The sequence below is a fragment of the Pleurodeles waltl genome, chromosome 7 (genome assembly GCF_031143425.1).
Source record: "Pleurodeles waltl isolate 20211129_DDA chromosome 7, aPleWal1.hap1.20221129, whole genome shotgun sequence".
Classification (NCBI taxonomy): Eukaryota; Metazoa; Chordata; class Amphibia; order Caudata; family Salamandridae; genus Pleurodeles; species Pleurodeles waltl.
The window spans coordinates 765087871-765104546 of NC_090446.1; the positions used below are offsets into that span (position 1 = coordinate 765087871).

Genomic DNA, 16676 nt, shown 5'->3' on the forward strand with positions numbered 1-16676 from the left:
GAACAGTTACATCGCCTTCCACTAATCTCCCAGATACCTTCACTTCTCAAGACTCATACTGGCACACACCCCCATGCGTACACAGAACCATATCAGGGCATTCGTTCTCTTGCATAATTCCTAAACCGTGGAATGAACCGCTACTTCACAGAACCTCCTCCTCTCGAAATTCTGTACGAAGCTGAAGACCTGGCTTGTCCGTCATGAGTATTGTGGTACCTCATGGGAGGGTGGTGCAGGGGTCCACAGAAATACTACTTTATATTTGTTTTCTGTTTTAGGCCCAGATGTTTCTCTGAACCTCATTCGAATGACTGCTAGGGAGTCAGGTTGTTCCTATGCGGCCTCATTTTTTATTTATTTTTTGCAAATTCAGGATACAGAGTCTCTATGCTCTGTAAAGGCAGATGCAACATTTCTTTTCAGGTTTGCGTCAGCCAATCCCATGGGACAGAAAGAGAAAATGGAAGGGGAAAAAAAAGTACTCGCGGCCATCAAAGAGACTAATTTTTTATTTAAATTTACAATACTGCAGGACCAACCATGTTGATATCACATAAATATTAACCTCTTCTTGATCATCCCAAGCACATTTTTAAAAGGAAATTTCTCAAGAATGGCTAAATGGATTTACACCAAATAAGATATTCTAATTATAGTTCTAACTGTCTACCAAATTTGGTGGCCATTTTTGTCTGTTTTGCTTCCCAAAATTTCCTATGAGAATTAACATGGGAAAAAAGCATTTTGGGAGATCGCCTTCTGCTTGGCTCCCACTTGATGGATCACTCGTAAACTTTCCAGGAAGGGGCTTAGGTGGATAAACTGTTTTTTAAAAATGTTTTGTGAAGATTCATGAAATGGTTCCAAATTTATTAGCAAAACAAAACCATACACCTTGGATGGTGGAAATAAATATATATATATATATTTAAAGCCAGGAAAGGACGCTGCACTCCCAAGAGATTAGTATCACCAATTTGTTTAATAATCCTTATCTTTGTATACTGTCAGACATTACCACCTACGCGTTTCAGCTAACATAGCCTTGTTCACGGTGAATTAGTTTTTATATTGAAAATGTAGAAAGTTCTCCAGTGAAGGGCATTCTGGAATTTGTAGTCTGATTACATAGCCTTAATAGCACTAATTTGTCTGGCAATTTTAGTCTCCATCATATTATTAATCATTTTCCTTCATAACTCTTGGGCCCTTGATACGGAGGCATTCCTCAGTTCACGGGCCACATCGATTCCGAGAAGTCAATGTCCCAGGGCATATGTTCACCGTATTCCTAAGTGAGCCTGACCTTACCACACGCTGAGTCTTGCATAAAGCGTTAAATGAAGTAAAAAGCCAATCCTGCATACATTCGTCTCCAATTGCTCAGTGCACACGCAGAGTGTAGGTACTTTCTGCATGTCCTTTTGCTGTTAGAAATCCTCCTCGGAACCGGGCGCTGCCGTCATTAATAGAAATACAAAAAATCTGGTCAAAGCCGACGCACTCTTTCTGCTGGTGCAAACGTTTGAGGCTTGACCAGGTGACCATACATGGAAAATGTCACTTACCCAGTGTACATCTGTTCGTGGCATGTTCTGCTGCAGATTCACAGGCTGTGCATAGGTCCTGCCATCTAGTCTTGGGCTCAGAGTATTACAAGTTGTTTTTCTTCGAAGAAATGTTTTCGAGTCACGGGGTCGAGTGACTCCTCCTCTTTGGCTGCACTGCGCATGGGCATCGACTCCATCTTAGATCGTTTTCCCGCAGAGGGTAAGGTAGAAGTGATAGATGTCCATGCAAATGGAAGTGAAATGTATATATATACATATGTACAAATGTTTGTTGTAACTTAAACAGCTACAGGCTCCCGGGGAGGCGCATGTGAATCTGCAGCGGAACATGCCACGAACAGATGTACACTGGGTAAGTGACATTTTCCGTTCAATGTGATAGATGTCCATGCAAATGGAAGTGAAATGTATATATATACATATGTACAAATGTTTGTTGTAACTTAAACAGCTACAGGCTCCCGGGGAGGCGCATGTGAATCTGCAGCGGAACATGCCACGAACAGATGTACACTGGGTAAGTGACATTTTCCGTTCAATGGCATGTGTAGCTGCAGATACACATGCTGTGCATAGACTACAAAGCAGTTTTCCTCCCAAAAGCGGTTGTCAGCCTGTAGGAGTTGAAGTTGTTTGCAATAGTGTTCTTAGTACAGCCTGTCCTACTGTGGCTTGTTGTGCTGCTAACATATACACAGTAATGTTTGGTAAACGTATGGGGTGTTGACCAAGTGGCTGCTTTACAAATCTCTGTCATTGGTATATTTCCTAAAAAGGCCATTGTTGCACCTTTTTTTCTCGTGGAATGTGCTTTTGGTGTTACTAATAGCTGTCTTTTGGCTTTTAGGTAACACATTTGGATGCATTTTACTATCCATCTAGCTAGTGCTTGTTTTGAGATTGGATTTCCAGTATGTGGTTTTTGGAATGCCACAAATAACTGTTTAGTTTTCCTAAATGATTTTGTACTGTCAATGTAATACATTAAAGCTCTTCTAATGTCTAATGTATGCAGCGCTCTTTCTCCTACTGAGTCTGGCTGTGGGAAGAAGACTGGAAGTTAAACTGTTTGTTTGATATGAAGCACTGAGATGACTTTAGGTAGGAATTTTGGATTTGTGCGAAGTACAACTTTATGTTTGTGTACTTGTATAAAGGGTTGTTCAATAGTGAATGCTTGTATTTCACTAACTTCGTAATGAAGTGATTGCAACGAGGAATGCTACTTTCCACGTTAGATATTGAATTTGACACAAATGCATGGGTTCAAATGGTGGACCCATGAGCCGTGTGAGTACAATATCGAGATTCCATGAAGGCACTGGAGGTGTTCTTGGTGGTATTATACGTTTTAGCCCTTTCATTAAGTCTCTGATAACAGGGACTCTAAATAGAGACGTGTGTTGTATGTTTTGTAAATACGCTAAAATAGCTGTGAGATGTATTTTAATGGATGAAAAAGCTAAATTTGCTTTTTGTAGATGAAGTGAATAACCTACAATGTCTTGTATTGATGCGGAAAGAGGTGTAATTTGTTTGGATTGACAGTAAAAGACAAACCTTTTCCATTTGTTCGCATAGCACTGGCTGGTAGCGAGTTTTCTTGCTTGTTTAATTACTTCCATACATTCTGGTGGAAGATGTAGATATCCAAACTCTAAGACTTCAGGAGCCAAATTGCTAGATTGAGTATTGCTGGATTTAGATGCCTGATTAGTTGTTTGTTTTGTGTCAACAGATCTGGTCTGTTTGGCAGTTTGATGTGTGGTACTAGTGTATCATGGTTGACGTGCCCACGTTGGCGCTATAAGTATAAGTTTGTTTTGACGCAGTTCGTTGACCAGAAATGGAATGAGAGGGGGAAAAGCGTAAGCAAATATCCCTGACCAGTTGATCAATAGAGCATTGCCCTTGGATAGAGGGTGTGGGAACCTGGATGCGAAGCTTTGACATTTTGCGTTTTCACTGGTGACGAATAGATCTATGTCTGGTGTTCCCCATTGGTGAAAGTATTTGTGCAGTACTTGGGGGGTAAATTTCCCACTCGTGTGTTTGTTGATGATCCCGGATGAGAACATCTGCTAATTGATTGTGTATCCCTGGAATGTATTGTACTACAGGGTGAATGTTGTTGTGTATTGCCCAATGTCAAATCTTTTGTGCTAGAAGGCATAGTTGTGATGAGTGGGTCCCTCCTTGTTTGTTTAGGTAGTACATTGTAGTCATGTTGTCTGTTTTGATAAGCATGTGTTTGTGAACGAGAAGAGGTTCAAAGGCTTTGAGTGCTAGAAATATGGCTAGCAATTCTGAGTGGTTTATGTGAAGTTTTTGTTGTCCCATTGTCCCTGAATGTTGTGATTGTTGAGGTGTGCTCCCCATCCAATCATTGATGCACCTGTTGTAAGTGTGGCTTGAGGCACAGGGTCTTGAAATGGCCGCTCTTGGTTTAAATTTGTGGAATTCCACCACTGAAGTGAGATGTGTGTTTGGCGGTCTATCAACACTAGATCTTGAAGTTGACCATGTGCCTGTGACCATTGTTTTGCAAGGCACTGTTGTAAGGGCAGCATGTTTAGTCTTGCATTTGGGACAATGGCGATGCATGATGCCGTCATGCTCAACAGTTTCATGACAAACTTGACTGTGTACTGTTGGTTTGGCTGAATTTATGGTAATATATTGTGGAATGATTATACCCATTGTGGACTTGGGTTTGCAAGTGCTGTTTGGGTATTTAATGTGGCTCCTAAATAATGTTGAACTTGCACTGGTTGTAAGTGAGATTTTTGGTAGTTTATTGAGAAACCTAGCATGTGTAGGGTCTGTATTACATAACGTGTACGGTGTTGACACTGTGTCTGGTTGTTGGATTTTATTAGCCAGTCGTCGAGATATGGGAAGGCATGGATATGTTGCCTTCTTATGTAGGCTGCAACTACGGCAAGGCATTTTGTAAATACTCAGGGAGCTGTTATCCCGAAAGGTAACACCTTGTACTGGTAATGTTTTCCTTGTATTACAAACCTGAGATATTTTCGGTGCGCTGGATGCATGGGTATGTGAAAATACTTGTCTTTGAGATCCAATGTTGCCATAAAATCTTGTTGTTGTAACAGTGGGACTACATCCTGTAGTGTTACCATGTGAAAGTGTTCTGATAGGATGTAAAGATTGAGGGTTCTGAGATCTAGTATTGGTCTCAATGTTCCGTCTTTTTTGGGAATGAGGAAATACAGGGGGTAAGCCCCTGTTCCTATTTGATGATGTGGTACAAGTTCTATGGCTTGTTTGAGTAGTAGTGACTGTACCTCTGTCTGCAACATTGAAATGTGCTGGGAGGAGAGTGTGTGTGGTTTTGGAGGTATATCTGGAGGAATTTGTGCGAATTCTATGCAGTAACCATGTTGGATAAAGGATAAGAACCAATTGTCTGTTGTGATGGGTAACCAGTGCGTGTGGAACTTTTGCAGTCTTCCTCCCACAGGGGAAGTGTGGTGAGGGAAGATGAGGAGCAAGTCACTGCTTTGTGTGTGAGGTTTGCTTTGATGGCTGATATTTTCCCCTACCTCTGGGGGATTGGCCCTTGTAGGTTCCTCGAAACCCACCTCTTTAGTACTGAGGCTGGTAAGATGGTTTTGACTAGGAGGTAGATGCCTCAGATGTTTGGGCTCTAAAACCTCCCTTGTATTGAGGCTTTCGAAATGAGCCTCTATAATGTGTTGAATAAAGAGCACCCATGGCTTTAGCAGTGTCAGAGTTCTTTTTCATTTTTTCAATGGCTGCATCAACCTGAGTGCCAAAAAGCTGTTTTTCATTAAATTGCATATTAAGGACAGCCTGCTGGATTTCTGGTTTAAACCCTGACGACCAAAGCCATGCGTGTCTTCTAATGGTGACTGCAGTATTGATTGTACTTGCTGCTGTGTCTGTGGAGTCTAGAGCTGACCTAATTTGATTATTAGTAATAGCCTGCCCTTCCTCCACTATTTGCTGGGCTCTTTTTTGTTGATCCTTGGGGAGATGCTGGATGACATCTTTCATCTCGTCCCAGTGGGCCCTATCGTACCTAGCCAGTAGTGCTTGGGAGTTGGCTATTCTTCATTGATTGGCCGCTTGTGATGCTACTCGTTTACCAGCAGCATCGAATTTCCTGCTTTCTTTATCAGGTGGCGGTGCATCACCAGACTGGGAGTTAGCCCTTTTCCTTGCTGCACTGACAACTATGGAATCTGGAGGTAGCTGCTGGGTAATGAAAGCTGGGTCAGAAGGAGCCAGCTTATATTTCTTTTCTACCCTAGGAGTGATGACTCTTGCCTTAACTGGTTCCTGAAAAATCTGATGTGCATGTTTCAACATGCCAGGAAGCATGGGTAGAGACTGGTACGTAGTGTGAGTGTACGATAACGTATTAAAGAGAAATTCCTCCTCAAGAGGTTCTGTGTGCATGGCTACGTTATGGTATGACGCTGCCCTAGCTAGAACCTGAGTGTATGAGGTGCTATCCTCTGGGGGTGATGGCTTTGACGGATAGTAGTCTGGACAGTTATCAGAGATGGGATCATCGTAAAGGTGATATTATCTTGGTGCGAATCTGCAGAGTTTACTGGACACTGTGCAGTGGGGGTAGTAGGTGGAGAGACAGTGAGGTGAGGCGAATGAGGAGGAGACTGATGAGGTGAGAACTGAGGAGGTGGAGATTTTTGTTTGGGTTTTGGCACTTTAGCTGGTGGCTGATCAGTGTCCAATTGTCCTTGAAAGGCTAGCTTCCTCTTTGTTTTTAGAGGAGGAGCAGTTAGGATCTTGCCAGTGTCTTTATGAATCTGAATTCAGGCCTGCTTTTCATCAAATTCCTCCATTTGAGTAAGTTCCTCAGAAAATCTATGGCTGTCTTTAAGTTGTTTGGAAAGTCCATGCTCCTCTGTGTATATGGGTCTTTTCGGCTCCGAAGCCGGTTTCCTCTGGATCGAAAGGCCTGGATTAGATGTTGGCCTCTGCTCCGAGAGGGATTTTCGAGGCTTTGACTCGATGGGTCGGTGTTTGCCTATTTCGGAGCCTGTGCTTCATTTTGTATCCGAAGGCTTCGGTGGCGTGGCCTTTCTCGGTGCCTAAGTTGTTGCTTGGTCACCGGAAACTTTTTTACAGGTGGAGCCATGTCCTTCTGGCAGTGGCGTCCCCGAGGCCTTGTGCTTGGGTAGGACAGGGGCAGGCGTACTCACGTGCTGACCTGCCGTGATTGGTCTGTCATTGTCGGACTCTTGGTTGGAGTTGGAATCCCGAACGGAGACTGTGGTGTGCACAATCTCCTCTGCTTCCACGTCGAGACGTTCGGTGCTTCTCGGCGCCATTTCCAACCTTTGCGCTCTTCGGTCTCGTAGAGTCTTCTTCGAGCGGAAGGATCTGCAGTCCTCGCAAGTATCCTCTCAGTGTTCTGGAGATAGACACAGGTTACAGACAAGATGTTGGTCTGTATAAAGGGAACTTGCCATGGCACAGAGGGCAGAAACTAAACGGGGTCCGGTACATGAGGCTTCGACGAGGCTTTGGTCGGCCCGACGAGGCCTGAGTTGGGTGCGGGTGCCCCGAAGGGCAAGTAAGGAACGGGATCCACCGGTACCGAAGCATCTATGATAGATGGTACGCCATCGAATACCGAAGAATTAGAGAGTTTGTAGCACTTTTCCGACTCGAACTACCGGAGCGAAAAGAAACACGTCCGAACCTGATGGCGGAAAGAAAACAATCTAAGATGGAGTCGATGCCCATGCGCAATGCAGCTGAAGAGGAGGAGACACTCGATCCCGTGACTCGAAAACACTTCTTCGAAGAAAAACAACTTGTAACACTCCAAGCCCAACACTAGATGGCAGGACCTATGCACAGCATGTGTATCTGCAGCTACACATGCCATCGAATATATATATATATATATATATATATATATATATATATATATATATATATATATATATATATACATACACACAGTATATGGAAAATGTCACTTACCCAGTGTACATCTGTTCGTGGCATGAGACGCTGCAGATTCACATGCTGTGCACATCCCGCCACCTAGTGTTGGGCTCGGAGTGTTACAAGTTGTTTTTCTTCGAAGAAGTCTTTTCGAGTCACGAGATCGAGGGACTCCTCCCCTTTCGGCTCCATGGCACATGGGCGTCGACTCCATCTTAGATTGTTTTCCCCGCAGAGGGTGAGGTAGGAGTCGTGTGTATAGTAATAGTACCCATGCAATGGAGTAAGTATGTATGTACAAAATGTGACTAAAAGTGATATAACAAATTTACAAATGTACAAGTTTAATATTCTTGGCAACTTAGAACGGCTACAGGCTCCCGGGGAGGTGGGAGGGCGCATGTGAATCTGCAGCGTCTCATGCCACGAACAGATGTACACTGGGTAAGTGACATTTTCCGTTCGATTGCATGTGTAGCTGCAGATACACATGCTGTGCATAGACTAGTAAGCAGTTATCTCCCCAAAAGCGGTGGTTTAGCCTGTAGGAGTTGAAGTTGTTTGAAATAATGTTCTTAATACTGCTTGTCCTACTGTGGCTTGCTGTGTTGTTAACACATCCACGCAGTAATGCTTGGTAAATGTGAGGCGTAGACCATGTGGCTGCCTTACATATTTCAGTCATTGGTATGTTCCCTAGAAAGGCCATGGTGGCACCTTTCTTTCTAGTGGAGTGTGCCTTTGGTGTAACAGACAGTTGTCTTTTTGCTTTTATATAACAAGTTTGAATACATTTAACTATCCACCTGGCAATGCCTTGTTTGGATATTGGATTCCCTGTATGAGGTTTTTGGAAAGCAACAAACAATTGTTTTGTTTTGCTAATTTGTTTGGTTCTATCAATGTAGTACATTAGTGCCCTTTTGATGTCTAATGTACGTAATGCTCTTTCAGCTACAGAGTCTGGTTCTGGAAAGAACACTGGGAGTTCCACTGTTTGATTTAAGTGGAACGGTGATATGACCTTAGGTAAGAATTTAGGATTTGTGCGTAGAACTACTTTATGTTTGTGTATTTGTATAAAGGGTTCTTGTATAGTAAAGGCTTGTATCTCACTTACTCTTCTGAAAGATGTGATAGCTACTAGAATGAAAATGTCACTTACCCAGTGTACATCTGTTCGTGGCATCAGTCGCTGAGATTCACATGGTATGCATGAGCTCGCCATCTGGTGTTGGGTCGGAGTGTTACAAGTTGTTTTTCTTCGAAGAAGTGTTTTCGAGTCACGGGACCGAGTGACTCCTCCTTCTGTGCTCATTGCGCATGGGCGTCGACTCCATCTTCGATTGTTTTCCCCGCAGAGGGTGAGGTAGGAGTTGTACTATAGTAATAGTGCCCGCGCAATGAAAAATGTAAGTATGTACCTATTAAAGGATTAAATAATATATATACAAATGTACAAAATTGAAGGTAACTTCTGAACTGCTACAGGCTTCCGGGGAGGTGGGTGGGTCCATGTGAATCTCAGCGACTGATGCCACGAACAGATGTACACTGGGTAAGTGACATTTTCAGTTTGATGGCATCTGTCGCTGTAGATACACATGGTATGCATAGACTAGTAAGCAGTTAGTTCCCCATAAGCGGTGGTTTAGCCTGTAGGAGTAGAAGTTGTCTGAAATAGAGTTCTTAATACAGCTTGACCTACTGTAGCTTGTTGTGCGGATAGCACATCTATACAGTAGTGTTTGGTGAATGTGTGAGGCGTAGACCAAGTGGCTGCCTTACATATTTCCTGCATTGGGATGTTTCCTAAAAAGGCCATTGAAGCACCTTTTTTCCTTGTTGAATGTGCCCTGGGAGTAATGGGCAGTTGTCTTTTTGCTTTAAGGTAGCAGATTTGGATGCATTTAACTATCCATCTGGCTATACCTTGTTTTGATATTGGGTTACCTGCATGAGGTTTTTGGAATGCAATAAATAGCTGTTTAGTTTTTCTGATGTTTTTTGTTCTGTCAATGTAGTACATTAATGCTCTTTTGACATCTAATGTATGTAGTGCTCTTTCAGCCACAGAATCTGGCTGTGGGAAAAAAACTGGTAGTTCTACCGTTTGATTTAGATGGAATGGTGAAATAACTTTTGGTAAAAATTTTGGATTAGGTCGTAGGACGACCTTATTTTTATGTATTTGTATAAAAGGCTCTTGTGTTGTGAACGCTTGAATTTCACTTACTCTTCTTAGAGATGTAATGGCGATGAGAAAGGCAACTTTCCAGGTTAGGAATTGTATTCCGCAAGAGTGCATGGGTTCGAAAGGTGGGCCCATGAGTCTTGTTAGAACCACGTTTAGGTTCCATGAAGGAACAGGTGGTGTTCTTGGTGGTATAATTCTTTTAAGCCCTTCTATGAATGCTTTGATAACTGGTATCCTATACAAGGAAGTTGAATAGGTAGTTTGCAGGTATGCAGATATTGCTGCAAGGTGTATTTTAATAGAAGAGAAGGCTAGCTTTGCTTTTTGTAAATGGAGCAAGTAATTTAATATATGTTTTGGAGTTGCGTCTAGTGGTTGTATCTGATTATGATGGCAGTACCAAACAAATCTTTTCCACTTACTTGCGTAGCAGTGTCTAGTGGATGGCCTTCTGGCCTGCTTTATGACTTCCATACACTCTTGGCTAAGTTGTAAGTGTCCGAATTCTAGGATTTCAGGAGCCAGATTGCTAGATTCAGCGATGCTGGGTCCGGGTGTCTGATCTGTTGGTTGTGTTGCGTTAACAGATCTGGTTTGTTGGGCAGTTTGATGTGTGGTACTACAGACAGATCTAGCAGTGTTGTGTACCAGGGTTGTCTTGCCCAAGTTGGTGCTATTAAAATGAGTTTGAGTTTGTTTTGACTCAATTTGTTTACTAGGTAAGGAAGGAGAGGGAGAGGAGGAAAAGCGTAAGCAAATATTCCTGACCAGTTCATCCATAGGGCATTGCCTTGGGATTGCTTGTGTGGGTATCTGGACGCGAAGTTTTGGCATTTTGCGTTCTCTTTTGTTGCAAATAAGTCTATTTGTGGTGTTCCCCAGAGTGTGAAGTAGGTGTTCAGAATCTGTGGGTGGATTTCCCATTCGTGGTTCGCTGGTGATCTCGAGAGAGATTGTCTGCCAGCTGATTCTGGATCCCCGGAATAAACTGTGCTATTAGACCAATTTGATGGTGGATTGCCCACTTCCATATTTTTTGAGCTAACAAGCTTAACTGCGTTGAATGTGTTCCTCCTTGTTTGTTTAGATAATACATCGTTGTCATGTTGTCTGTTTTGACAAGGATGTATTTGTGGGTTATGATTGGTTGGAAAGCTTTTAGTGCTTGAAAAACTGCTAATAATTCTAGATGATTTATATGCAGTTTTGTTTGATGTATGTTCCATTGTCCTCTTATGTTGTGTTGATTGAGATGTGCTCCCCACCCTGTCATGGAAGCATCTGTTGTTATTACGTACTGTGGCACTGGGTCTTGGAAAGGCCGCCCTATGTTTAAATTTATACTGTTCCACCATAGAAGCGAGAGGTAAGTTTGGCGGTCTAGCAACACCAGATCTAGAAGGTGACCCTGTGCTTGAGACCACTGTGAGGCTAGGCACTGTTGTAAGGGCCTCATGTGCAGTCTTGCGTTTGGGACAATGGCTATGCATGAGGACATCATGCCTAGGAGCTGTAGTATTGTTCTTGCTTGTATTGTTTGGTTTGGAGACATGTGTTGAATGACTCTGTTGAAATTGTGGATCCTTTGTGGAGTTGGTGTTGCTACTCCTTTTGTCGTGTCTATTATGGCTCCTAGATATTGCTGTACCTTGCTTGGCAGAATGTTTGATTTTGCAAAGTTGACGGTGAACCCTAGTTTGTAGAGGGTTTGTATGACTTGATTTGTGTGGTTTGAGCATTGTGTGAGCGAACTGGTTTTGATTAGCCAGTCGTCTAGATACGGGAACACATGTATTTGCTGCCTTCTGATGTGTGCAGCGACTACTGCTAGGCATTTTGTGAATACTCTTGGAGCGGTTGTTAAACCAAAAGGCAATACTTTGAATTGGTAATGTATTCCTTTGAATACAAACCTTAGATATTTCCTGTGTGATTGATGTATTGGTATATGGAAATATGCGTCCTTGAGGTCTAGGGTTGTCATGTAGTTGTGTTTTTTGAGCAATGGTAACACTTCTTGTAGTGTGACCATGTGAAAGTGGTCTGATTTGATGAATGTGTTTACTACTCTGAGGTCTAGAATTGGTCTCAGTGTTTCGTCCTTTTTTGGTATCAAGAAGTACAGTGAATAAACTCCTGTGTTTATTTGTGTGCTTGGTACTAATTCTATTGCATTTTTTTGCAGTAGTGCTTGAACTTCTATCTCTAGAAGCTGTGAATGGTATTTTGATAAATTTTGTGATTTTGGTGGTATGTCTGGAGGGAATTGCAGGAATTCTATGCAATAACCATGTTGGATAATTGCTAGGACCCATGTGTCTGTAGTTATTTTGTCCCATGCTTCGTAATATTGACGTATCCTCCCCCCCACTGGTGTTGTGTGGGAGGGGTGAGTGACGTGTGAGTCACTGCTTGTTGGTAGTGGTTTTGGGGCTTTGAAATCTTCCCCTATTCCTAGGGAATTGCCCCCCTCTATACTGGCCCCGAAAACCTCCCCTGTACTGTCCCTGGTAGGTGGGCGGTGCGGACTGTGAGGTGCTAGCTTGTGTGGCCTGACCCCGAAACCCTCCTCTAAAAGGTGTTTTGCGGAAGGTGTTATAAGATCCTCTGCTCTGCGGGGAGTAGAGTGCGCCCATGGCCTTGGCAGTGTCAGTGTCCTTCTTGAGCTTTTCTATGGCTGTGTCGACCTCCGGACCGAACAGAAGTTTTTCGTTTACTGGCATGTTAAGCACTGCCTGCTGAATTTCTGGCTTGAATCCCGACGTTCTGAGCCATGCGTGCCTACGGATGGTAACCGACGTATTAATGGTTCTTGCGGCCGTGTCTGCTGCATCCATGGAGGAGCGTATTTGATTGTTGGAAATGTTTTGACCCTCCTCAACAACCTGTTTTGCTCTTTTTTGCAGATCTTTTGGGAGATGTTCAATGAGATGCTGCATCTCATCCCAGTGGGCTCTGTCGTATCGCGCTAGCAGCGCTTGTGAATTTGCGATGCGCCACTGGTTTGCTGCTTGGACAGCAACCCTCTTCCCGGCTGCATCGAACTTCCTGCTTTCTTTATCTGGGGGAGGTGCATCCCCAGAAGTGTGTGAATTTGCCCGTTTTCTGGCAGCCCCTACCACCACAGAATCTGGTGGCAGCTGAGAGGTGATGAATACAGGGTCCGTAGGAGGCGCCTTATACTTTTTGTCCACCCTAGGCGTCACTGCCCTACTTTTAACTGGCTCCTTGAAAATGTCCTTTGCATGGCGTAGCATGCCTGGGAGCATCGGCAGGCTTTGGTAGGAGCTGTGGGTTGAAGAGAGGGTGTTAAATAAAAAATCATCCTCTACTTGTTCCGAGTGTAGTTCCACATTATGGAATAGTGCTGCTCTAGCCACCACTTGTGAATAGGCTGTGCTGTCTTCCGGTGGTGATGGCCTAGTTGGGTATGTGTCTGGGCTGTTATCAGACACTGGTGCGTCGTACAAGTCCCACGCATCCTGATCTTGGTCATCGTGGCTCATGGCGGTGTGAGCTGGCGAATGTGACGGGGTGTAAGTTGGTGAAGCCGGAGTTACAGGTGGAGGCGAGGGAGGAGGTGTTACCTTTTGTGCTGTTTGTTGCTGAGGAGTAAACTGAAGCGTTCTCTTTCGTTTGACAGGTGGAAGGGTACTGATCTTCCCAGTCCCCTGCTGAATAAAGATACGCTTTTGCGTGTGATCCACGTCAGTGGATTGCAGTTCTTGTTCAAATCTATGTTTCTTCATTTGTGAAGACATAGAATGCTCTTCAGTATAGGAGCCTGAAACAGGGTCTGATGTCGCTTTTTTCGGCTCCGAAAACCCTGTTGATTGTTTTTTCGGTTCCGAGGTAACCTTCCTCTTTTTCTGTGCCGAAAATTCTTGGCCTCTATGGTCTTCGGCGCCACTGTCTCGGCGTCGATCCGTGTCGACACCGAACTCTCGGTGTCGATGCTTCTGTTTAGCACTCTCTCGGTCCCGAGGAGGCTGCGTGCCGGTGTCTCGACCGAAGTCGGACGATCTCGACACTGAATGGGCCTTTTTCGGTGCCGATTGTTGGTCACCGAGAATTTGGGTGGAGCCATGGCCGGTTGGCAGTGGCGTCCCCTGGGCCTTCTTTCCTTTTTTAAGTTCTGATCTCGACGTCTTACTCACAGTTTTTGTAGAGTCTAGCTCGTCGGAGTCTGAATCCTGGATGGAAAAGGATTCCTCCTGTTCCTCTTCTGTCTCGAATTGTCGACGCTCCTTTGGCGTGGACGCCATCTGCAGTCTTCTCGCTCGACGGTCGCGCAGAGTTTTTCGGGACCGGAACGCCCGACAGGCCTCACAGGATTCTTCGCTGTGCTCGGGTGACAGGCACAGGTTACAGACCGAGTGTAGGTCCGTATAAGGATATTTGTTGTGGCATTCGGGGCAGAATCGAAACGGGGTCCGTTCCATCGGCGTTGTTCTCCACGCGGTCGGGCAGACTAGGCCCCGACGGGGTGCCGAAATCTACCCCGAAGGGCACCGAAGCGCTTCGATGTTCAACGCGTCGTCGTATGTGTCTATCTCGAACCGGATCGCAAAGATACCGTCGAAAATCTTCCGTTTTCAGCTATCTTTCCGTTCCGAAACCCGGAGCGACAGGAACACGTCCGAACCCGATGGCGGAAAGAAAACAATCGAAGATGGAGTCGACGCCCATGCGCAATGAGCACAGAAGGAGGAGTCACTCGGTCCCGTGACTCGAAAACACTTCTTCGAAGAAAAACAACTTGTAACACTCCGACCCAACACCAGATGGCGAGCTCATGCATACCATGTGTATCTACAGCGACAGATGCCATCGAACACGCTACTTTCCATGTTAAGTACTGTATTTCACATGAATGCATGGGTTCAAATGGTGGACCCATGAGTCGTGTTAATACGATGTTGAGGTTCTACGAAGGAACTGGTGGTATTCTTGGTGGAATAATCCTTTTCAGACCCTCCATAAATGCTTTTATAACTGGGATTCTGAATAATGAAGTTGAATACGTAATTTGCAAATACGCCGAAATTGCGGTCAGATGTATTTTTATGGATGAAGAAGCTAACTTAGACTTTTGTAAGTGTAGTAGATAGCTTACAATGTGTTTTACAGATGCGTGTAATGGTTGAATGTGATTATTATGGCAGTAATAAACAAATCTTTTCCACTTATTTGCGTAGCAATGTCTTGTGGTTGGTTTCCTAGCGTGTTTTATGACCTCCATGCATTCTTGTGTAAGGTCTAGATGTCCGAATTCTAAGATTTCAGGAGCCAAATTGCTAGATTGAGCAATGCTGGATTCGGTTGTCTGATCTGTTGTTTGTGTTGAGTTAACAGATCTGGTCTGTTTGGCAGTTTGATATGAGGTACTACTGATAGGTCTAGTAGTGTTGTGTACCAAGGTTGTCGTGCCCAAGTTGGTGCTATCAATATTAGTTTGAGTTTGTTTTGACTCAATTTGTTTACTAGATACGGAAGGAGTGGGAGAGGGGGAAAAGCGTATGCAAATATCCCTGACCAACTCATCCATAACGCATTGCCTTGAGATTGAGCTTGTGGGTACCTGGATGCGAAGTTTTGGCATTTTGCGTTTTCTTTTGTGGCAAATAGGTCTATTTGCGGTGTTCCCCACCTTTGGAAGTAAGTTAGTAGTATCTGGGGATGAATTTCCCATTCGTGGATATGTTGGTGATCCCGAGAGAGATTGTCGGCTAATTGGTTTTGGATTCCTGGTATGAACTGCGCTATTAGGCGAATGTGGTTGTGAATCGCCCAATGCCATATCTTTTGAGCTAAGAGAGACAATTGTGTCGAGTGTGTCCGTCCCTGTTTGTTCAGATAATACATTCTTGTCATGTTGTCTGTTTTGACAAGAATGTGCTTGTGGGTTATTAGTGGTTGAAATGCTTTCAACACTAGAAATACTGCTAGTAGTTCTAAGTGATTGATATGAAGTTGTCTCTGTTGAGTGTCCCATTGTCCCTGGATGCTGTGTTGGTTGAGGTGTGCTCCCCACCCTACCATGGAGGCATCTGTTGTGATCACGTATTGAGGCACTGGGTCTTGGAAAGGCCGCCATTGGTTTAAATTTATAGTATTTGTAAGGAAATGCCTCCTTGGCATGGTTGCCCCCTGACTTTTTGCCTTTGCTGATGCTATGTTTACAATTGAAAGTGTGCTGAGGCCTGCTAACCAGGCCCCAGCACCAGTGTTCTTTCCCTAACCTGTACTATTGTATCCACAATTGGCAGACCCTGGCATCCAGATAAGTCCCTTGTAACTGGTACTTCTAGTACCAAGGGCCCTGATGCCAAGGAAGGTCTCTAAGGGCTGCAGCATGTCTTATGCCACCCTGGAGACCTCTCACTCAGCACAGACACACTGCTTGCCAGCTTGTGTGTGCTAGTGAGGACAAAACGAGTAAGTCGACATGGCACTCCCCTCAGGGTGCCATGCCAGCCTCTCACTGCCTATGCAGTATAGGTAAGACACCCCTCTAGCAGGCCTTACAGCCCTAAGGCAGGGTGCACTATACCATAGGTGAGGGTACCAGTGCATGAGCATGGTACCCCTACAGTGTCTAAACAAAACCTTAGACATTGTAAGTGCAGGGTAGCCATAAGAGTATATGGTCTGGGAGTCTGTCAAACACGAACTCCACAGCACCATAATGGCTACACTGAAAACTGGGAAGTTTGGTATCAAACTTCTCAGCACAATAAATGCACACTGATGCCAGTGTACATTTTATTGCAAAATACACCCCAGAGGGCACCTTAGAGGTGCCCCCTGAAACTTAACCGACTGTCTGTGTAGGCTGACTAGTTCCAGCAGCCTGCCACACCAGAGACATGTTGCTGGCCCCATGGGGAGAGTGCCTTTGTCACTCTGAGGCCAGTAACAAAGCCTGCACTGGG

The 16676-nt window shown here is 44.4% G+C and overlaps 1 protein-coding gene across 1 annotated transcript in view; it reads right to left on the bottom strand.

Moving 5' to 3' along the window:
* Nucleotides 1-16676, bottom strand: part of SEC24A (SEC24 homolog A, COPII coat complex component) — a 446244-nt gene that overhangs the window by 131759 nt on the left and 297809 nt on the right. The window lies entirely within an intron of this gene.